This window comes from Panthera onca, chromosome B3 (assembly GCF_046562875.1).
Source record: "Panthera onca isolate mPanOnc1 chromosome B3, mPanOnc1 haplotype 2, whole genome shotgun sequence".
Lineage (NCBI taxonomy): Eukaryota > Metazoa > Chordata > Mammalia > Carnivora > Felidae > Panthera > Panthera onca.
Genome location: NC_138344.1, coordinates 53137162 through 53160532, shown reverse-complemented (window position 1 = coordinate 53160532; position 23371 = coordinate 53137162). Strand labels below are relative to the sequence as shown.

The 23371-nt window shown below is 38.5% G+C and overlaps 1 long non-coding RNA gene across 4 annotated transcripts in view; it reads right to left on the bottom strand.

Moving 5' to 3' along the window:
* The window catches only part of LOC132669119 (uncharacterized), a 91886-nt gene that overhangs the window by 5402 nt on the left and 63113 nt on the right, over window positions 1–23371 (bottom strand). Inside the window, exons 4-5 of one of the 4 annotated variants that reach the window (XR_013556279.1) lie at window positions 18941–18990; window positions 16804–16919 (exon numbers count right to left, since the gene is read on the bottom strand). The exons of 2 other annotated variants lie outside the window; for them this stretch is intronic. This is a non-coding gene — a long non-coding RNA (uncharacterized LOC132669119). The remainder of the gene's footprint in view (window positions 1–16803; window positions 16920–18940; window positions 18991–23371) is intronic. One more of the 4 variants, XR_013556280.1, reaches the window with a different exon arrangement.

The following is a 23371-nucleotide window of genomic DNA, read 5'->3' as shown; positions in this document are numbered from 1 at the left end:
TGGGTATTACTGTCTGCTGCATCTTGCATCTACTTACAAAAATTTTTTTTAACTTATTTTAAGTGAAGGTAGAATACATCAAAATAAAAAATTCTGATTCCTGATCTAAACCTTGGTGACTGGTCTGATTTTAATTTGTCTCAGGTAAATGCTCACTGGAGGATTTCTGGAAAGTATAGATCAGTTCTAGGCTGAACCAAGATTTGAATCTCTCTGAGCTTGTAAAGAGGATCAAACGTTCAGACAAAACTTTAGGTAGGTCTGGAACTGAACCACTATGTTCCATGGAACATATATTAACTTGGACTGGGCCAACACTTGGGCCAGATAAAAGTGTGTTAAATGATAAATTCAGGATATTTTATATAACTTAACTGAGACTTTTTCTCATGATATGATTGTGTGAGAAACAAGCTTTAAAATGAAAATAGAAATGATTTTTGATTTTATGAGTTTACAAATCTCTCAGTAGGCTGTTTAATGATAAACAATTGGAAAAAATGCAAGTAATTCCATAACCATAGGTCCTTAATAACATGGTAAGGTAATATATTTTGAGAGTCTACATTCCAAAATTTTGCATATAACTTTTAGTGTTAGAAGGGTGAAGGGTTAGGCAAGAGGTTGAAGAGATGAACAAATAGATTATTTGTATTAAAACCTTTTACTAGTCTTGTGATTAACCCCTCAGGAGTTTTTAAAGTGGTGTGCTTTCTTTATTCCAAGTTTCTATCAAAGTTTGTATCTTAATCTTATTTTAAAAACACCAAAGCAACAGAGAACCCAGAAATGGACCCACAAATGTATGGCCAACTAATCTTTGACAAAGCAGGAAAGAATATCCAATGAAATGAAGACAGTGTCTTCAGAAAGTGGTGCTGGGAAAACTGGACAGCGACATGCAGAAGAATGAACCTGGATCACTTTCTTACACCATACACAAAAATAAACTCAAAATGGATGAAAGACCTCAATGTAAGAAAGGAAGCCATCAAAATCCTCGAGGAGAAAGCAGGCAAAAACCTCTTTGATCTTGGCCACAGCAACTTCTTACTCAACACATCTCCGGAGGCAAGGGAAACAAAAGCAAAACTGAATTAACGGGGACCTCATAAAAATAAAAAGCTTCTGCACAGCAAAGGAAACAATCAGCAAAACTAAAAGGCAACCGACAGAATGGGAGAAGATATTAGCAAATGACATATCGGATAAAGGGTTAGTATCCAAAATCTATAAAGAACTTATCAAACTCAACACCCAAATAACAAATAATCTGGTGAAGAAATGGGCAAAAGACATGAATAGACACTTTTCCAAGGAAGACATCTAGATGGCCAACCGATACATGAAAAAATGCTCCACATCACTCATCATCAGGGAAATACAAATCAAAACCACAATGAGATACCACCTGACACCTGTCAGAATGGCTAACATGAACAACTCAGGCAACAACAGATGTTAGCGAGGATGTGGAGAAAGAGGATCTCTTTTGTGTTGTTGGTGGGAATGCAAGCTGGTGCAGCCACTCTGGAAAACAGTATGGAGGCTCCTCAAAAAACTAAAAATAAAACTACCCTACGACCTAGCAATTGCACTACTAGGCATTTATCCACGGGATACAGGTGTGCTGTTTTGAAGGGACACATGCACCCCCATGTTTATAGCAGCACTATCAACAATAGCCAAAGTATGGAAAGAGCCCAAATGTCCCTTGATGGATGAATGGATAAAGAAGATGTGGTATATATATACAATGGAGTATTACTCGGCAATCAAAAAGAATGAAATCTTGCTATTTGCAAACTATGTGGATGGAACTGGAGGGTATTATGCTAAGTGAAATTAGTCAGTCAGAGAAAGACAAAAATCATAAGACTTCACTCATATGAGGACTTTAGGTGACAAAACAGATGAACATAAGGGAAGGGAAACAAAAATAATATGAAAACGGGGAGGGGGACAAAACAGAAGAGACTCATAAATATGGAGAACAAACTGAGGGTTGCTGGAGGGGTTGTGGGAGGGAGGATGGACTAAATGGGTAAGGTGCATTAAGGAATCTACTCCTGAAATCATTGTTTCACTAGATGCTAACTAATTTGGATGTAAATTTAAAAAAATAAAAAATAAAATTAAAAAAATAAATAAAAAATAAAAACAACAAAGCAACGAAATGATTCTTAGGCACTCACCATTGATCAGTGCTATTTTTTATTAAAATTTTTTAATGTTTATTTATTCTTGAGAAACAGACAGAGCATGATCAGGGGAGGGGCACAGAGAGAGAGACACACACAGAATCTGAAGCAGGGGCTACCAGCACAGAGCCCAATGCAAGGCTCAGACTCACAAACTGCAAGATCATGACCAAAGCTGAAGTCAGACACTTAATCAACTGAGCCACCTACCTAGGCGTCCCATGATTAGTACTATTATACTCCTATTTTTTTTCCATCTTAGTGATGCTCTATTTTGATGTATTTTCTTTTTTTTTTAATTTTTTATTATTTATTTATTTATTTATTTTTCAATATATGAAATTTATTCTCAAATTGGTTTCCATGCAAAACCCAGTGCTCATCCCAAAAGGTGCCCTCCTCAATACCCAACACCCACCCTCCCCTCCCTCCCACCCCATATCAACCCTCAGTTTGTTCTCAGTTTTTAAGAGTCTCTTATGCTTTGGCTCTCTCCCACTCTAACCTCTTTTTTTTTTTTTTCCTTCCCCTCCCCCATGGGTTTCTGTTAAGTTTCTCAGGATCCACATAAGAGTGAAAACATATGGTATCTGTCTTTCTCTGTATGGCTTATTTCACTTAGCATCACACTCTCCAGTTCCATCCACGTTGCTACAAAGGGCCATATTTCGTTCTTTCTCATTGCCCTGTAGTACTCCATTGTGTATATAAACCACAATTTCTTTATAATTCATCAGGTGATGGACATTTAGGCTCTTTCCATAATTTGGCTATTGTTGAGAGTGCTGCTATAAACATTGGGGCACAAGTGCCCCCATGCATCAGTACTCCTGTATCCCTTGGGTAAATTCCTAGCAGTGCTACTGCTGGGTCATAGGGTAGGTCTATTTTTAATTTTCTGAGGAACCTCCATACTGTTTTCCAGAGTGGCTGCACCAGTTTGCATTCCCACCAACAGTGCAAGAGGGTTCCCATTTCTCCACATCCTCGCCAGCATCTATAGTCTCCTGATTTGTTCATTTTGGCCCCTCTGACTGGCGTGAGGTGATATCTGAGTGTGGTTTTGATTTGTATTTCCCTGATGAGGAGTGATGTTGAGCATCTTTTCATGGGCCTGTTGGCCATCCGGATGTCTTCTTTAGAGAAGTGTCTATTCATGTTTTCTGCCCATTTCTTCACTGGGTTATTTGTTTTTCGGGTGTGGAGTTTGGTGAGCTCTTTACAGATTTTGGATACTAGCCCTTTGTCCGATATGTCATTTGCAAATATCTTTTCCCATTCCGTTGGTTGCCTTTTAGTTTTGTTGGTTGTTTCCTTTGCTCTGCAGAAGCTTTTTATCTTCATAAGGTCCCAGTAATTCATTTTTGCTTTTAATTCCCTTGCCTTTGGGGATGTGTCGAGTAAGAGACTGCTACGGCTGAGGTCAGAGAGGTCTTTTCCTGCTTTCTCCTCTAGGGTTTTGATGGTTTCCTGTCTCACATTCAGGTCCTTTATCCATTTTGAGTTTATTTTTGTGAATGGTGTGAGAAAGTGGTCTAGTTTCAACCTTCTGCATGTTGCTGTCCAGTTCTCCCAGCACCATTTGTTAAAGAGACTGTCTTTTTTCCATTGGATGTTCTTTCCTGCTTTGTCAAAGATTAGTTGGCCATCCTTTTGTGGGTCTAGTTCTGGGGTTTCTATTCTATTCCATTGGTCTATGTGTCTGTTTTTGTGCCATATACTCTTGTTTTATTTTATTTTTTTTTAATTTTTTTTCCCAACGTTTTTTATTTATTTTTGGGACAGAGAGAGACAGAGCATGAACGGGGGAGGGGCAGAGAGAGAGGGAGACACAGAATCGGAAACAGGCTCCAGGCTCCGAGCCATCAGCCCAGAGCCTGACGCGGGGCTCGAACTCACGGACCGCGAGATCGTGACCTGGCTGAAGTCGGACGCTTAACCGACTGCGCCACCCAGGCGCCCCATATACTCTTGTTTTATAGACAAGTAAGCAGATCTCTGAAAAGTTAAATAACCTAGCCAAAGCATCAGGCTGGAGTTCAAACCCAGGATGACTGATCAGAGTTCATAGCTTTTTTCAGGTTTGCTTATTCAGTAGACAAGGTGAGAGCAAGCAGCAGGATAATTGACAAGAGGGTGAATGAAAATTATTCTTTACCTAATATTTAAATCTGGGCCATCAAGCAAAATTTTCAAGGAAACAGTCTTTATTTTCTTGATCTGCTCATGCAAGAAATGTTCTTGCTACACACCCCTGGGGAATTCTTTTTTTTTTTTTTTTTTAAATTCCCTGAACCACTGCAAGAGTGGGTGGGCTGGACACATTAACAAGTCATAACATGAAATCAGCTGTGACAGGCCTTTCTGTGTCCTGTCATCAGCTTCCCAAGTGTCAGAGAGGTGGCTCAATCTGTACTGCAAGTTTGTGTTGCCACCAACCAGAGAAAAAATAGTGTACTGGGAATACACTGTGCCAACCATTTCAAGACAAAATGATCTTAATTTCTTTTTAATAATATCATTATCCCAATTAGACTAAATGTTTATAACGGGAAGTTCACTCAGTAGTGGTGAACAAATTTTTTTTTAAAGACTTTATTTTTTAGAATAGTGTTAGGTTCACAGCAAAATTGAGTGGAAAGTACAGAGAGTTTCCATATACCCCCCGCCCTAATGCATGCATACCCTCCCCCATTAACAACATTCCCCACTATGGTGGTACATTTGTTACGATTGGTGAACCTACATTGATAAATCATTATCACTCAAAGAATAGACTTTTTTAACTTGAAAGACTAGTTGTCTAATTCCAAATGACCCAGCCAGACAACTGATATATTCATTGTGAACATTCAGATTAAGTATTATCAAAAGTAGCCTTTGTTAGAAGTACATATTTCTAGAATGATATTCAGAGAGTTTCTGAAGATTTTAATAAGGTTTTTCTCTCAATGGGAATAGCTTTATGTTTTTGTGGGTTTCCCTCACCCCATCCCTGGCTATTTCTCATCGGAAGCTTAATAATCCAAAGGGGCAGGAAAGGATAGTTTGGCAGTTTGCACAAAAAATAAGGTCTATGCGCAGACTGACTCTAGCCCTGACTAGCCCTAAGCCATTCTCATTGTCATAAAGTAATCAGAGTGGGAGAAAGCACTCTCCTTTCTCCTCTAAAACAAGTTGGAAAAGAAGAATTTTGAAATCCATTTTGGAACCAGCGGAAAATGTGTTAGCAACAATAACATGAATAGTTAATATTTATTGATTAAATAGAATTTCTACTATGTGCTAGACACTATGCTAAGCCCTTTGTATACGTTGTTTCATTTAACACTCATAAGCATCCTATGAGATAGGTATTATTATTATTCCCATTTTACAAATGGGTAGAGGCTAAGTACCATGCAGAAGGGCATATCACACTGCTAAATTGCAGGACTGAGATTTAATTTCAAGTGTATTAGAGTAGGGTAACTGGCTTAATAATCCCCCAATTCATAGTGAAGTAACAAAATAAAATTTGTTCCTTTCTGGGGCAAAGTGCAGGATTGATGGTCCTCATCAGGTGGCTCTCTTAGGCAACTCACCTGTAAGCCGGGTCTCATGTACCCATGCCCCTTCCATTTTGTGGCTTGAGCATGTTGTAGCCTCAAGACCTCCCATCATCAACCAGCCTGATGGAGTGATGGAAAGAGAGCATGGAAAACTGAATAGAATGTTCTATGGCTACACCTGGAAGTAGTGACATCCCTGCTGTCCACATTCCACAGGCTGTCACATAGTTCTACCCAGATGCAAGGGAATCTGGGAGATGTGGTTTAGCTCCATGTTCCAGAAGAAAAGGCAGCCTGCATATTGGTGAACCCAAAAAATCTCTCCACAGCAGATTTGTCTGACTTAGGACTGTAACCACTAGACTCTGCTGTAACTCTACTCTCCTTCCCTAATCTTTGACCAGAGGGAAACTATGAAGTCTGATACTTAATACCACATGACATAAATCCGTTTGGGAGTTTAAAGACAATAAGAAGTGGTATAGTGCAGCCATTGTGAGTCTAGGAACCAACTCTAAACCTGATGACCTACTTATACTAGGTGACCTTGGGCAAGTTTCTGAATCTCTGCTTTTCCTCATCTATAAATTGAAAAATAATAATATTTTCCTTTGCATGTCTCACAGATTCCTATGAGGGTCAAGGAAATATTTTATGTAAAAACAATTATAAAAAGTATAGTGATTTACAAAATGTCTGAGGTTGTTGGTATTATTATTATTATTACTCCTTAAGTGCTAATATGATTGATATAGATAATAATCACTATATAATATTGGAGACGATGAAACCACTGGGAGTAGGGCTGGTCATGGAATGCTTTGTGGGAGAGGTGGAATTTGACACTTACCTGGAAGAATGAATAATATTTACACAGTAAGAGAAATAGGGAGAGGGATTCAAGGCAGGGAGTATTGGACTATCAATCAAGTAGAGGCTGGAAGGAGCAGTCTGCTTGCGAAACACTGAGAAAATTGCTTTTCCTTGAAGGCTTCTGAGGTTGATGTGGGCAAGGCAGTGTTCAGGCTGCTGTCAACTCTGTCTCCCTTAAGCCATATGTTGAGACATTTCTCTGTGGGCCATGCACATCTCTGCATATCTTGCAAGTGAAGCACTGATTGAATTTTGTTCCCAACTACCTTGTCAAAAATGTCTGATAGTGATACTGTGTCCCTCTGGAGCAAAGGGCAGGCATGTTGATTGCCCACTATAAAAGATTCAAAGGAGATAGCAGCCACCTGCAACACAGCATCATGACTGCTTTCAGATTGCCCAAGAAACCCAACATTGTCCAAAAGAAGACCAAAAAGTTCATCTGGCACCATCAGACTAATATGTCAAAATTAAGCATAACTGGCAGAATCCCAGAGGCAGCGACAACAGGGTACAGAAAAGATTCAAGCGCCAGATATTGATGCCCAACATTGGTTAGGGCAGTAACAAGTAGATGAAGCATATGCCCAGTGGTTTCTGGAAGTTTCTGGTCTACAATCTCCAAAAGTTAGAAGTGCTGCTGATATACAACAAATCTTACTGTGCTGAGATTGCTTACAGAGTTTCCTCTAAGAACCACAAAGCCATCCTGGAAAGAGCAACCCAGCGGGCCATGAGTCACCAATCCCAATGCCAGGCTACACAGTGCAGAAAATAAATTGACATTTCCTGTGCAAGTTTTATTTGTTTTAAATAAAACCATAAAACTCTGCACAGGAAAACAAAGATTCAATTTCTTGACGCTCAGAGTTCTTCATGTACAGGTGTTAACTGGCCCTATTCACATTGCCTTGTAGAAACTAAGTTTGGGGGAACTGGCTTTAAAAAATGCAGATATTGTAACTACTAATATTGCTTTCAGTAATAAACTATTTTTGTCTCTGACCCAGGAGTCTAATACCTTCTACCATCCATGAAACTGTGACAGGCTAACTTGTTAACTTGCAAGTAGGGTAAAACTCAGACCCTCTGATATTCTCGATAGAACCTCTCTCTAGGAGGGATTTCACTGAACAACACTACATGACAGGTGGGGTACTAAGTGCTAGGGATACCAAACCAAAGTCACAGTTATTGCCTTCAAGGAGCCTCTGATGTCCAGATTGGGGCCTTACTGAGTTTGGTACTAGTAGAATTTCAGCATGACTAAATCACTAAGCTGGTGAACATACACGAAGGAAGATCAAACTCAGACTAAAAAAACCGTAGTCACAATTATGATTATAGCACAACAGGGTAGAAACCATATGGTGTTTGGTTCTCTGAGAATAGGCAAATTGTCTACAAATGGCAAGACCTGAGAAACACAGAGGTACATGGAGACTTTAAAAAGGCTTCAGGGGCACCTGAGTGGCTCAGTCATTTAAGCGACTGACTTCTTCTCAGGTTATGATCTCGCAATTCCTGAGCTTGAACTCCACATCGGGCTCTGCACTGACAACTCAGAGCCTGAGTCTGCTTCGAATTCTTGTGTCTTCCTCTCTCTCTCTCTCTCTGCTTCTCTCTCTCTCTCTCAAAAATTAATCAACATTAAAAAAAAAAAAAAGCTTTAAAATAGTACCCTTCAGTGCTCAGTCTGCTAAGAAAGATGGCTTTAGATAAACTTGTTCTTTCTTTAACTCTTGAATACAGTGTCCTGAAGGGTGACTGTAGGAGCATCATTTTCTGGCTCAGAGAGCAATGAGTATGCCTGCTGCTGGTGATGTTGGTAAGTCAGATTTCTAACTCTGGGATTGCATCTAGAATAGGAGAGAAGGCAGGTACTATGTTAAATGTGGGCATGGCCAATGAACAAAACTATACTCTGAAGGCAGGAAAGTCACATATAGATGGAAAAGGATCTAGAACCTTAAGGCTGTGGTCTATGAAGCAGAATTGGATTCACATTCAGGGCCCAAGAAACTCTTAATTTTTAATAGATAGGGGCTCTGTCAGAAAATTGGATGAGGACTTATGACAATCAAGAAGTGAAGAAACTTAGCACATGAGGTACATTGTAGTCTAGGTCCGGCAGACAGTGCTAACGGTGCTAAAATAATTTAGTAAATCAACAGGGTATTCTAGGCTTATCTGATAAATTACATACAAATAGGTGCTACATACAACAATGGTCACCTGACAGTGACACTTAATATGTAACAACACAGGGACGCCTGGGTGGCTCAGTTGGTTAAGCGCCCGACTTCAGCTCAGGTCATGATCTCACGGTTCATGAGTTCGAGCCCCACGTCGGGCTCTATGCTGACAGTTCAGAGCCTGGAGCCTGCTTCTGATTCTGTGTCTCCCTCTCTCTCTGCCCCTCCTCTGCTCACGGTCTGTCTCTCTCTCTCTCTCAATAATAAATAAACATTAAAAAAATATGTAACAGCATAAAACCAGGTACTTTATACATATGGCAGGCATGAGTTTGGTCCTTGCACAGAGAGCAAGAATCCACTCATTCAACATGTGTATAGGGATAAAGCAGTGAATGACAGCATCCCTGTCCTATTTTATTCTAAATGAAGTTAAATCTAGCTCTGAGCCACTTTGGTCAAAGGAGATGAGAAATCCAGAATTTGTCATGTTTATTTGGGGGGGGGGATTCATTAGGGGTATCTTGTACCTTCTCCAGGTCTTACACACTCCAAAATATTATGAGACAGGCCCTCTGGTCTTCAGACTGTATTAGCTACCACTCCTGGGTAACTGTCATCCAAATCCTTATAGTCTGAGGCCACCCCTAAAAGTATATGGCCTAGAACAAGAGTACAAATAGAGGTTCGTATGCCATATATTAAATATTTTAAAGTTATAAATCAAGCTGAAAAACTACTAAATAGACTAGATTCTATCATTCTATCTTGATAAATGTAATTTCGTAACAAGCTGGAAAGCCTGCTTTGAATTAAGAAATTGGGGACTTCTTGAAGTTCTGAATGTGGCAATGTAGGAAAGGTGGCTCCTGGTCCTACCTGTGGCTTGCCCTCTTTCTTTTCACACCCCAGCACTGTCCTGCCCAATAAGGGAACTTGCACACGTGTGTATATTGTCCAACTTGCACATACAAACTCTGTTTGCCAATCCCCACTTCTGACAAAAGGTCACATTTTAACTTTCCCTCAAGTGAGGGTGTACACACAGGTGCACAGCTGTCTTCAGGAAGATGGACCCTGGAAAGATACTGGTGCAGAACTTGGAAGCAGTTCAGAGTAATTTGGGCTGGGAATTCTGGGGTCTCATGTATGTAAAGCATGGCCTAAAAGAGTGAGGTGTGGGCTCTGGGTGTGCATGTCCTTTGTAGACCTCTTGCCCCATAAGGAGGGATGCAGCCAATGGAAGGCCAAAGCAGGGACCTCTAAAATGTTGGAGGCAGCATGGGAGCTTGTCTCACCCAGGTGTACAGGTGATACTGTCCATGTGGTTGGGTGATTCCACTAATTTTAAGCAAGGCTTGGGCCAGGGATCTAAAATTGGGACTCTTGAAGTATAGGTCACCCATCTTGTTCCCTGAGATGCAGCACACTACTAAGTCAGCCATCATTATAAGAAGCCATGGCTCCAACTACTGTGTGGAAGTAAGGCACATGTCCTTGAATCTCTTGAAACCCATAAACCTATCCCCCTAAACATAGAAATATGTTTCCCAAATAGCTTTCTCTCTAGTTTTGGCCTTCTTCTTATTCTCCCAACTCTTGGTGTCTCCTGCCATCTGGAACAAAATAGCTATATCATCTCCAAGACTCTTGTGTTCTGAGCATCAAGCAACTTTTAATTTTGGCCTTACAACATTAAAGCCATTAGACACTCCCTGAGGCAGACTTGGCTACTTTCCTTGGATGGGGGAAGCAAAAACACCTACTGCTACCAGAACAAGATATAGATTAACACCTCAAATAGTTGCCCCACCAATGATAGGTATTAGTTATGGAGCAGCCCAGCGGGCTATATATGGAGATATAGTGGGTTTGCTTCCAGATGACTACAATAAAGCAAATACTGCAATACAACAAGTCAAATGATTTTTTTTTTGGTTTCTCAATGTATATAAAGTTATGTTTATACTATACTGTAGTCTCTTAAGTCTGCAATAGCATAATGTCTAAAACCCAATGTACATCCTTAGTTAAAGAATATTTTATTGCAGGGCACCTGGGTGGTTCAGTCAGTTAAGTGTCTGACTCTTGATTTTGGCTTAAGTCATGATCTCATGGTTTGTGGGATGAAGCCCTGTGTTGGGCTCCATGCTGACTGAGCCTGCTTGGGATTCTCTCTCTCCCTCTCTGTCTGCCCTCCCCCTGCTCATGAGGGCTCTCTCAAAATAAATAAATAAATAAAAATTTTTAAAAAAGAATACTTTATTGCTAAAAAATGCTAACCCTCATCTGAGCTTTCAGCAAGTTGTAAAATTTTGCTGGTGGAGGGTGTTGTTTCGATGTTGATGGCTGCTGACTGCTCAGGATGGTAGTTGCTGACGATTCTGGTAATTTCATAAAATATAACAACAGTGAAGTTGCTGTATCTATTGACTCTTCCTTTCGTGAACATTTTCTCTATAGCATGTGATGCTGTTTGATAGCATTTCACTGACAGTGAAGCATTTTCAAAATTGGAATCAATCCTCTCAAAGTCTGCTGCTGCTTTATCAACTAAGTTTATCTAATATTCTAAATCCTTTGTTGTCATTTTAACAATCTTCATAGCATCCTCACTGGGAATAGATTCCATCTCAAGAAACCACTTTCGTTGCTCAGCCATAAGAAGCAACTCCTCATCCATTCCTCTTTTATCATGAGATTGCATCTTCAGGCTCCACTTCTAATTCCAGTTTTCTTGCTCTTTCTACCACATCTGCAGTTACCGCCTTCACTGAAGTCTTGAACTTCTCAAAGTCATCCATGAAGGCTGATTAGTTTCTTCCAAACTCCTGCTAATGTCAATATTTTGACCTCTTACCATGCATCACAAATGTTCTTATTGGCATCTAGAGTGGCGAATCCTTTCCAGAAGATTTTCAATTTATTTTTCCCAGATCAATCAGAGGAATCACTACCTATGGCAGCTATTCACTTATGAAATGTATTTCTTAAATAATAAGATTTGAAAGTTGAAATTGTTCCTTGGTCCATGGGCTGCAGAATGGATGTTGTTTTGGCAGGCATGAAAACAACACTAGTTGTACATCTCAGTCAGAACTTGGGTGACCACATGCATTGTCAATGAGCAGTAATATTTTGAAAAGAATATTTTTTTCTGAGTAATAGTCTCAACAGTGGGCGTAAAATATTCAGTAAGCCATGTTGTATACAGATGTGCTGTCATCCAGGCTTTATTGTCCCATTGATAGAACACAGGCAGAGTAGATTTAGCATAGTTTTTAAGGGCCCTAGGACTTTTGGAATGGCCAATGAGCATTGGCTTCAGCTTAAATCATCAGCTGCATTAACTCCTAACAAAAGAATCAGTCCAATTCTTGGAAACTCTGAAGTCACGTATTGACTTCCTTCCAGCTATGAAAGTCACACATGGCATCTTCTTCCAGTAGAAGACTGTTTTGTCTACACTGAAAATGGTTAGTGTAGCCATCTTCATTAACCTTCTTAGCTAGATCTAGATAACTTGCTGCAGCTTCTACATCAGCACTTGCTGCTTCATCTTGCACTTTTATGTTTTGAAAATATAACATAAAAGTTTTCTTTAAATATTTTTTAATGTTTATTCATTTTTGAAAGACAGAGAGAGACAGAGCACAAGCAGGGGTGGGGTGGAGAGAGAGAGGGGGACACAGAATCTGAAGCAGGCTCCAAGCTCTGAGCTGTCAGCACAAAGCCCCACTCGGGGCTCAAACTCACGTACTGCGAGATCATGACCTGAGCTGAAGTCAGATGCTCAACTGACCGAGCCACCCAGGCACCCCCATAAAAGTTTTCTTTAAATCTTGTGACCCAACCTTTACTAGCTTCAAACTTTTCCCTCACCTCTCTCATCCTTCATAGAATTGAAGAGTTAGGGTCTTGCTCTGGATTAGGCTTTGGCTTAAGAGAATGTTATGGATGGTTTTAATGGGGCTTTAGAGTGATTGGTGGAGATTAGAGCGGACAGCCAACAAAGAATTGTTGAAGACATCTTTGGTGCAAAAGGTGATTTTATTAAAGCAAGGGGACAGGACCCATGGGCAGAAAGAGCTGTTTTTTTAAGTATGAGGGGTGACCATTTATATATTATGGAGTTGGGAGAGATAAAGTCAAGAGGAATTCTCTAAAGTGATTTTCGTATGTGAAAGAAGACTCATAAGATACTGGAGGCTTAGGGGCGCCTGGGTGGCTCAGTCAGCTAAGCGTCTGACTTCAGCTCGGGTCATGATCTCGCGGTCCGTGAGTTCGAGCCCCGCGTCGGGCTCTGTGCTGACAGCTCAGAGCCTGGAGCCTGTTTCGGATTCTGTGTCTCCCTCTCTCTCTGGCCCTCCCCTGTTCATGCTCTGTCTCTGTCTCAAAAATAAATAAACGTTAAAAAAAATTTAAAAAAAAAAAGATACTGGAGGCTTAGCTATTGTCAAGCTAAGGTTGCTTTTCCTTTAGTAAGGCATTTAACATTATGACTATAGGGGATTCCTGGAGAAATATTTCACTCTGTATTTGCCTCAAGTATTTGTCAATGGGCTGCAGGTTATAAGGAGATTGAATTTTGCCTGCTGTTTCCTTCTTGCCTTTGTTCCCCACATCGCTATGGAGGGGAGGGTGATATTAGGGCTCCAGGAAACTGAGTCTATAGGTTTCTGGGGATTAGGCTATCAGATCACCTTTTTCTTATTTGCTAAGACATGTGTAAACTGATGGAGACTCACGTCTTGCATAACTATGATCTCTATCAATTAACCATTTGTTTTCTTTCATTTCCTTTGCTCTTGGGTAGTTGGGATTGTCTGAGGAATATTACACATATCCCACCTTGTTTTGGGGTGTGTGTGTTGTTAGCTTGTCCTTTGTCCTCAGCTTGCCTTATGCTCCCTCATCAGTTTGATCTATCCAGACCACTAAAATTTTTTCCATATTCCTTATCATTTATGAGTTTACTAGAGTAGCTCTTGTAATTTCCTTCAAAAACTCTCCCTTTGCATCCACAACTTGGCTGTTTGACACAGAGGCCTAGCTTTCAGCCTATCTTGGCATTTATGCCTTCCTCATTAAGCTTAATCATTTCTAGCTTTTGATTGAAAGTGAGAGATGTGAGACTCTTTCTTTCCCTTGAACACTTAGAGGCCATTGTAGAGATATTCATTAGCCTAATTTTAATATTGTTGTCTCAGAGACTAGGGAGACCCAATGAGAAGGAGAGAAAACTGTTCCAGGTCGGTGTAACAGTCAGAATAGAATGCACACAGCATTTCATGATTAACTTTACTGTCTTATCTGGGCACAGTTCATGGTGCCCGAAGATAATTCCAATAGTAACATCAAAGATTCACTGTTCACAGATCAGCATAGCAAATACAATAACAATGGAAACACGTAAAATATTGTGAGAATTATCAAACTGTGAAACAGAGATAAAAAATGTTCAACAACTTTTGGAAAAATGACTCTGATAGACTTGCTTAACACAAGGTTGCCACAAACTTTAATTTGCAAAAAGCACAATATCTGCAAAGCACAATAAGGCAAAGTGCAATAAAACAAGGTATGCCTATGCATATTATCTCATTCATTTCTTTACAACAGTCTTATTGAGAAAATGAAACGAAAGTTCAGGAAGATTAAACAACTTGCTGAAGGTCGTAAAAGAGAAGAAGAGAATACAGTTTCAGAGTTCTGTCATTCAAGGACCATGCTCTCTCCTCATCCATACTACCATCTACCACACCTAAGAGCCTTAAGGAATTCAGAAACAAATTTATGAAACTATCAGCCCAAAGTGTATAATCTTGTGTACCTGTTCCATCCATTAGAATAGATCCTATTGTTTTTTGAGATTTGTTTTTTGATATTCCAGAGCATTACAAAAGATTCAATGAGAAAAAAATTGGAACCTGTTAGATGACACATTTCTATTATATAATCTTGTAGCATTTTACCAAAATATAGACTGTATGTTGTACAGCACTAGGGAATTCATCAAATCATTTTGCATCATTGTTTTAGTTCCAAAAGACCACTAAGATGCTCAGCAAAAAAGCCAGACATTGTCAAACATAAAATTAAATAAACATAACTTGTAGATAAAAGAGAATCTATTGTGGAATGTTGTTTGGTCAGTTCTTATTGTTTTCCATCTTTTTGTTTCTTAATTCCCATTCTGCTTAGGGCAGCTGTGTTCTCCTAAAGGGCAGGGCAGAAGAACTCTCCAGGTCTGGTTTTGTTGATGTTTTTATATTGCTCATTGTGAGTTTCAAGAATGATCACCCAGGGTGAAGAACAAAGATTTACTATACTGTAAACTTTTAAATCATGGAACATAAAACTTTTCCCCCATTTATTTTTATGTTAAAATTGAGACACCATCAAATCCAGACCCTAGTTGCCTCACTGACACACTTAAAAAGAAAGTAGGGGAAATAACCAGGAAGAGGGGAAAGGAGACACGCTTGAGGATAATTTCACGAGGTCCTGGCCTTTGCCTGATCCTATGGGGAGCTCTGGAGCACAACTTATACCTCAGGGTTTATCCAGCCTTGAGTAAAAAAAGCTCAGCTTTCATATTCAGGCACCAATCAATGACTATGTTTCCCCTCAGGCAATTCTGAATTTCTGCCAGTACTGGCAAAGCAATTCATTGGAAACAAAGCAAACAGAAGATGAAAGATGGCCCCCAGAACTGATCAAAAGGATCAGAGAGCTACAAGTGGTACACAGACAGTATCAGCTTTGCCAGAGACCATCTAATCTATAGTTTGTAATTTTTTCACTGTAGGTTTGACTTTCTTGATCAATAGACAAAAAGTCAATTAGCATCCAGTAGTGGTAGAGGAAGAGGGTCTTGGTGATTTGAAATGTTAGAGTAGCTTGTGAAATTTAGACAACCCCCTACCCAAGATTCTAAGGGAGTCAAATTGGTAGGACTACGGTCACATGTTCTTATGTAGCATAAAAAGCTTTCAGGCAATTGATCACTAAATATGCCCTGTGTCACCAGGACTATAGAGAAGGCAAAATGTTTATCTGACTCAGTCCTTATCTAAAGATGCTCACACTATAGTTGTTGAGATGAAATTCACACGCATGAAACAAGTATGAGCAACACCAACACTATATAATTAGAGACTGTTGGATTCCGAGAAAAGAGAAATAGACTCCCTTTGGCTATACTTTTTCAGAGACTCACAGTATGAGTGGTGAATAAGGTCAGATCAAGCCCATGCATGCAGTCATTCAACCAATCTAAGTGGGCCAGATGACAAGCTTGTTAGGGCTGAGGGCTGGCAGGACAGATCAGAAGATAGTATTGTAAGTACAATGATAAAATGTGTACTTTGGAGAGTTATTTGGGTGTTATTAATACTTTTTAGTAGGAAGTTCAATTATTGTATTTTATTGAATCTAAGATGTTATGAAATGTAAAATTTGCCATTGTTTTATTCAGCATTAGGAAAGAAAAAACCCTTCCAGTTAGGCAATGCAATACCTTCAATGTCTCACAAATCCCAATTGCAGAGGTATTGTAATGTGAAATAAACATTCATTTAAGAACTGATGAAATGGGGCTGTAAGAGACATGATTGGGCTTAATCCTTTCCTCTGGCTGTCTTTTGCTTTTAGAGGACAGACAGAGGAGTGCCCACTTTTCCCCTTCTATAGTACTTAGTCCTGTCAGTCTCTGCATTTCCTAAGGGGAGAAGAAAAATGATAACAAGGCTTTTGGTTTCTAGCACTTACTCTAATAGAACTAGCTCAGTAGTATAATGAGGCCAGTAATAGTATCTGAAGTAGTAGCTAATATTGATCAGATGCTTAGTATAAATTCAGCACTGGGTTAATTGCTTTTTACCCATTACTTAATTTAATACTTAATCTGTTGAATAAAGGTATTAGTGTATCCATTTTACTGATAAGTAAACTGAGATTTAAAGAGGTTATTCAATTTACCTGAGGTCACACAGCTGGTAACTACCTGAGCTGAGACTGGGATGCAGGTCTGTCTACCTCCCAAGTTTATGTTTTTACTCACTATGCCAGTAGGCGATTTGATAAGACCCGATCTCCTGTGAAGGAAGAAGACATTTCATTGCAGTCAGCATTTACCAGTAACATCTGTTCTTAGGGATCGTTCAGAAAGCAAAAACGGTCATACCAGCTAAAGAGAAGACTGAGTGACCCACCTTAAATTATGACTATATTTCTGATGTCACTCTTGCATAACCAGTCTTTACACAGTCTTTGCGAATTATACTGCTGGATAATGAATTTTAAATTGCACGTCTAAGTAGACTAAGAACTCTATAGTTAGTGGGTTATATTTAAGTGACCACAGAATAGATAAGGTGCACAATTAAAGAGTACATTTCTTCCAAACCCTTAATTTGTGTTAGGATACTCAATTACCACCCTCTGTGTGCAGGCATGAATTTTGATCTAGTAGCAATGAGGTCAGGCCCAGAAGTCTGCAGATTCAGAATTATTTATCAACAAGCATTACTTAACCCACGTTTGACACAACTGTTTACGTTCACAGGCAATTTGGGGTGTCTGAATTTAGAACAGGTTAGCTAAACCTTGATAAACCTGAGGTAATAGAATTTTGGGACAGAAGTGTCAGTTTGCTAGCATCTTTTTTTTAAAGTTTTTTTTTTTTAACATTTATTTATTTTTGAAAGACAGAGAGACAGAGCATGAGCAGGTAAGGCGGTGAGAGAGAATGAGAGGGAGACACAGAATCCAAAGCAGCTTCCAGGCTTGAGTTGTCGGCACACAGCCTAATGTGGGACTTGAACCCACAAACCGTGAGATCATGACCTGAGCCAAAGTCAGGTGCTTAACTGACTGAGCCACCCAGATGCCTCAGTTTGGTAGCATCTTAATGAGGTTAGTCCAATCACCCTATAAACTAGACCAGTGATTCTCAAACTTTTGGGTCTCAGGAACCCTTTACACTCTTAAAAAATATTGAGGACCCCAAGGAGCTTTTGTTTATGTGGGTTTTATCTATGACTATTTCCCATATTAGCAATTAAAGTGGGGAAATTTAAAAAGCATTTATTAATTCATTTGAAATAATAATGCAATTACATGAGCTAAAATGATACCAGATAAGATACTTTCTAATGACCAATATTCTTTAAGAGTTTTTGTCAAAATTTTTTTATTATGGTAAAATATAAATGACATAAAATTGGCCATTTTAACCACTTTTAAGTGTACAGTTCACTGATATGAAATGTATTCACATTGTTATGAACCATTCATTTATCTCTAGAACATTCTCATCTTCCCAAACTGAAATTCATACTCATTAAACAATAGTAACTGCCCTTCATCTTCTTTCCTCAAGTCTCTGGCAACCACCATTCTACTTTCTGTTTCTATAAATTTGAGTATTTCTAGCTACCTCATAAGTGGTATGTTATACCTATAAGTAGAATCATGTAATATTTGTCTTTTTGTGACTGGCTTATTTCACTTAACACAGTGTCTTCAGGGTTTACCCATGTTATAGCATGTGTCACAACTTCATTCTTTTAAAAAGCTGAATAATATTCCATTGCCTATGTATATACCCCATTTTAAAAAATCCATTTATCTTTTGACAGATATTTGAGTTGCTTCCACCTTTGGGCTATTGTGAAGAATGCTGTTATGAACATTAATAAACAAATATCTGCTCATGTCTCTGCTTCCAATTCTTTTGGATATTTATCCAGAAGTGGAATTGTTGGATTATATGTTAAACTCAAAATATGTTTAATATTTTGAGGAACTGTCATATAGTTTTCTTGGGCCAACGTTTTTTATCACTACCTATTTTTTGCTAAAAACAAATTGTTGTTTGTTTAAAAAATTTTTTATTTGAGTATAGTTGACACTAAAACTTTTAAAACACATCATTAATAATATTGAAATATTTTTTATTTTTCTTGGATTTTGTTCAATAACAAAACATTTGATGAGTAGCTCATGGATTTGATATATGATGTAAAGAATTATGAGTTCTTTGGACTCATAAGTATTGGGGATATAGCAGTGAACATAATAGAGTCCTTGCCCCCAAAGGTGAGCTATAGCTTACCATAAAAGTTCTGAAATGGTGATCTACAAGTGGTCTGAGGGCTTTCTTGTCTGTCAGAAAAATCAACAGTTCATAACTATTATTATTTTTTTATTTTGAGAGAGAAAGAGAGAGAGAGCAAGGGAGGGGCAGAGAGAAAGGGATAGAGAATTCCAAGCAGGCTTAGTGCTGTCAGAGCAGAGACCAAAGTGGGGCTCAATCCCATGACTGAGAGCGTGACCTGAACTGAAATCAAGAGTCAGATGCCTAACTGACTGAGCCACCGAGGCACCCCAACAGTTCATTATTATGCCAGCGTCTATCCTTCACCAGTGGTGCAATGGCGGACAACCTTGAGAGATAGTTCCAGTAGTCTGTATCCCTGTCCTCTCAAGAATTGAGATAAATGGTCTTTATCTGGTAATTGTGGTTGAAGGTGTTAAAATTATCTAGATATTTCCTCCCCCCCCCAGCCTATTCTTCTTTTATTAGCCTTCCTTTCCTCTAAAATTACCACCTGCTAATATGCAGCTGCATATTTGAGTGTGATGAGTTTTTTTGGTGCAAATATGCTCCAGTAATCACCTATGTCAACATATCCCAGTTCACAACAGATTTGCCACAGGAGAACTTTAAATTAAAAAATAACAAGATTCACTTATGGTTTTTTTAAGTTCAAAGTCAGCAGGATTTGTATGAATTATAGGAAGGTGAAAAACAGTAAATATGAAAACTATGACTTCTGATTTGTTATTCTTCTGAACAGGTAAGGACACAGATCCAAACACTCAATGGACTCTATGCTATGAAAGTTATCATTATAAAACAGTGAAACACTCCTTTAACTGTGACAGTTTATACATTCCAGTGAAATTTGGTTTTAAACCTGAACACAGGGAATACACTGGAATGACGCAAACACTTCCTAAGGATTAAAAGTACACATAAAAAATCCATGAAAGAAGCCCTTGATTACTTATTGTTTCTTCTGCAAGACACACTAATGTTACATACCAGAAGAAGAAGAAGAAGAAGAAGAAGAAGAAGAAGAAGAAGCAGGAGGAGGAGGAGGAGGAGGAGGAGGAGGAGGAGGAGGAGGAGGAGGAGGAAGAGGAGAAGAGAAAGAAGAAAAAGAAGAAGATAGCATTGGTAGTAATAAACAGTGCAAATCATACTTCAGGAAAAACAAAGAGTAGTATGATATTAGAATGAAGGCAAAGAATACTACAGAAAAAATTTTGAAATACATTCTATAGTAAGATTCATGACTGACAGCATAGAGTGTGAGCATGTCATAGGCTATTGTTAGAGAGTGTATTTCACTTGTTTTCATGTCTCTCTTGATACAGAGGATGATTCCAAGTTTCTGATATGGTCTGTTTTGGTTATTCAGCTCTAGCCTGTAACTGATGGCAATTCTGCTGGCTATAACATCCACCAGCATAAAAGGAGAAGCCATTCTCACAGAAAAGAGCGAAAAAGCAGTTCAAGCAATTTCGTGTTAGAATCAACTATGACTTAACTATAAGAGACTCTTAAATACTGAAAACAAACTGAAGGTTGATGGGGGGTGGGGGAGAGGGGAAAGTGAGTGATGGGCATTGAAGAGGGCACCTGTTGGGATGAGAAACAAACAAACAAACAAAGAACGAATTGTGCCTTAAAAAAACCATGTGAGTTGGGTCTGGGTGTCAGAGCATTCATTCATTCATTGTTTCAATATTTATTGGGTGCTGGAATGGGCCAGGCACTTTGGTAGGCACTGGGTATATAGGGTGAGCAAAATAAACTGTCCTTAGATTTGTTTCTTGATGTTCTAATTTTATTAATTCCATAATTATACTGGTTTGGTTCTTGTGCCAGTTATTAAATATTGTCTCTTACCTCCACACCCACTCCTCTTATTTGAGATGCCAGAGCTGGGACCATGCATACTACATTTCTGCTTTGCCAGTTTCTCTCTGTTAGGGACTTTTTTTTTTTTCAAGTTTATTTATTTTGAGAGAGAGAGAGAGAGAGAGAGAGTGAGCCATGGAAGCAGGGTTGGGGCAGACAGAGAGGGAGAGAGAGAATCCCAAAAAAGCTCCACACTGTCAGCATACAGCCAGATTCCACCCCCCCCCCCCCAAATCTTCTAAGTTTTAATTATTCCAACCTCTTCTCTTTGTTCCCCACCCCTGGGGTGGAAACTCCCTTTTGCAATGAATCTGTATCTCTATATCTACATCTATATTTATATCTAATATATATATATATATCTTGTATCTGATCTTTCTGTTTTTCTTTTTTGATTCTTCAGTAACTAGATAACAATTCTTTAACTCCTTTGGTTAAAATAACTAATGGTTTCTGGCTCCTGATTGAACACTGGTTAACACAGTCTTAATTTGTTTTGTAATTCTCTTTTACAGATCTCATTTGTTTTCATTTTATAATAAGTTCTTATCTTATCATAAACATGCCAGCACAGAGAACTCTTGCATTTTTTCTGTTCTTTATGTTTCCAGACCACATATGGTATGCCATGTTCCTTTCCTTATTACTGTTTTCTTTGCTGAGTATATGTGCATAGTCGCTTTGTGTTTTCTTTTATCTTGCCTTGTTCATACTTAATATTTTTCATAAATTTTCTTTTCATCTTGTTCATCCATAACCTGGACAATTCTTTTCTAGACATGTTTTACTTTGATGCAGTGTGGGTAAATCTCCCTTGGCATCCTTTCTATCTAACAAGTGTTTGTCTTTTCCTATACCTACAGTTTGAGGATTCATATCAAGAACAGATTTATTAAGATCCATGAAATGAGAAATGAATGCACCATATTTCCTTGTTATACAATCTCAGTAGTTGTTATGTAATGAAGTCTCTCCCTGCTGGACTATGACCTTTCCTGATTTCAGAAGTCTCTCCATAAATATGAATCATGCTGAAACATGTTTTTATTTTTATTTTATTTTATTTATTTTATTTTAATTTTTAATGTTTATTCATTTATGAGAGATGGAGAGAGACAGAGCATGAGTGGGGAAGGGGCAGAGAGAGGGAGACACAGAATCTGAAACAGGCTCCAGGCTCTGAGCTATCAGCACAGAGCCTGATGCAGGGCTCAAACTCACGAACTGCGAAATCCTGACCTGAGCTAAAGTCAGATGCTCAACTGACTGAGCCACCCAGGTGCCCCCATGTTTTTATTTTAAAATGAAAATTTAAGGGCAACTTGTATTAGGTGTATAACTAAGTACTGTTTATGAAGAAACTTCTTACTTTATCTTTTAGGTTACAAAAATAATGTACCTTCAAGATTAAAGAAAAAAAATGCATCATACAACTTTAGTATCCTTGCTACTACTAATTGGTCCAGGACCTAATATTGGACTCTAGTCAGATATCTATGATATATATAATCTTTTGTAAAAGCTCTGCCCAACAAAGACCTCCAATATTGCATAGTGAATGCCCAAAACAATCAGATAGTCTTTTTGAGGGCATTTGAAGATGACATCCAAAAGAAATAATTTGGTAGTTGTGGGAATAGCAGAAATAGAGTTAAACAGTATTCAAATCTCCTTAAAAGTGGAGTACCAGAATTGGGATTGAGAGGTTAATGTTGTGTTGATGATGAGAATACGAGTTAATGTCTTATATGTTAAGACATTCTGGTTCTGGAACTGTTTGTTATTCCTACAAGCCATGTTGTTATCTCTCGGTAAACCACAATTACTTAACATGGCTTGAAACTTAAAAGAGTGTTAACTTTTAACTTGTTTCTGGTTGTTTACTATTACATGTAAACAGCCTTATGTACACAGTTTTAATCTTCTGTTGAATTATTTCCATAGCATAAACTGTCAGAAGTGGCCTTAATTATTTCAAGAAATAAATATTATGATTTTTGCTACCTATGTTGCCATATTACTTTTCAGAAGAATTGTAGGAGTTTGTCAGCAAGATTTGAATATAGATTTTACTACAGTCTTGTGCATTTTTTTCAGTTTTTTTAGTTTTATGGGTACATAATTGTACATCAAAACCTTCTTAGTTTGTATTTCTTTGATTTACAAATATTGTCAAGAAATTTTTTGATAAACTTTATGCAGATCACAAGTCCACATGCTCAATGGACCAGCAGGCAAAACTTCAAAGCTTCTAGTTAATGATATTTGACTCAGCAATGTGTAAATCTTAGATTGAGTTCTATTATTTGTGCACTTGAAAACAAAGATCTGATTAAACGTAAACCACAGTATAAGATTGACAGGCTTCTGCTTGGACTAGACATGATCTCATCAGTGCTTCAACAAAAGACTACTCTTAATTGCATTAATTTTGATGGAAGGATTAGCTTTTATTCTCTTTTATTTTGGTCTTAACTAGCAGAAATAATCAGAATTAAATGATTGATCTCAGAAATCTTTTGCTCCTAGACCAATTTTCCACTTGAACCCATCTAT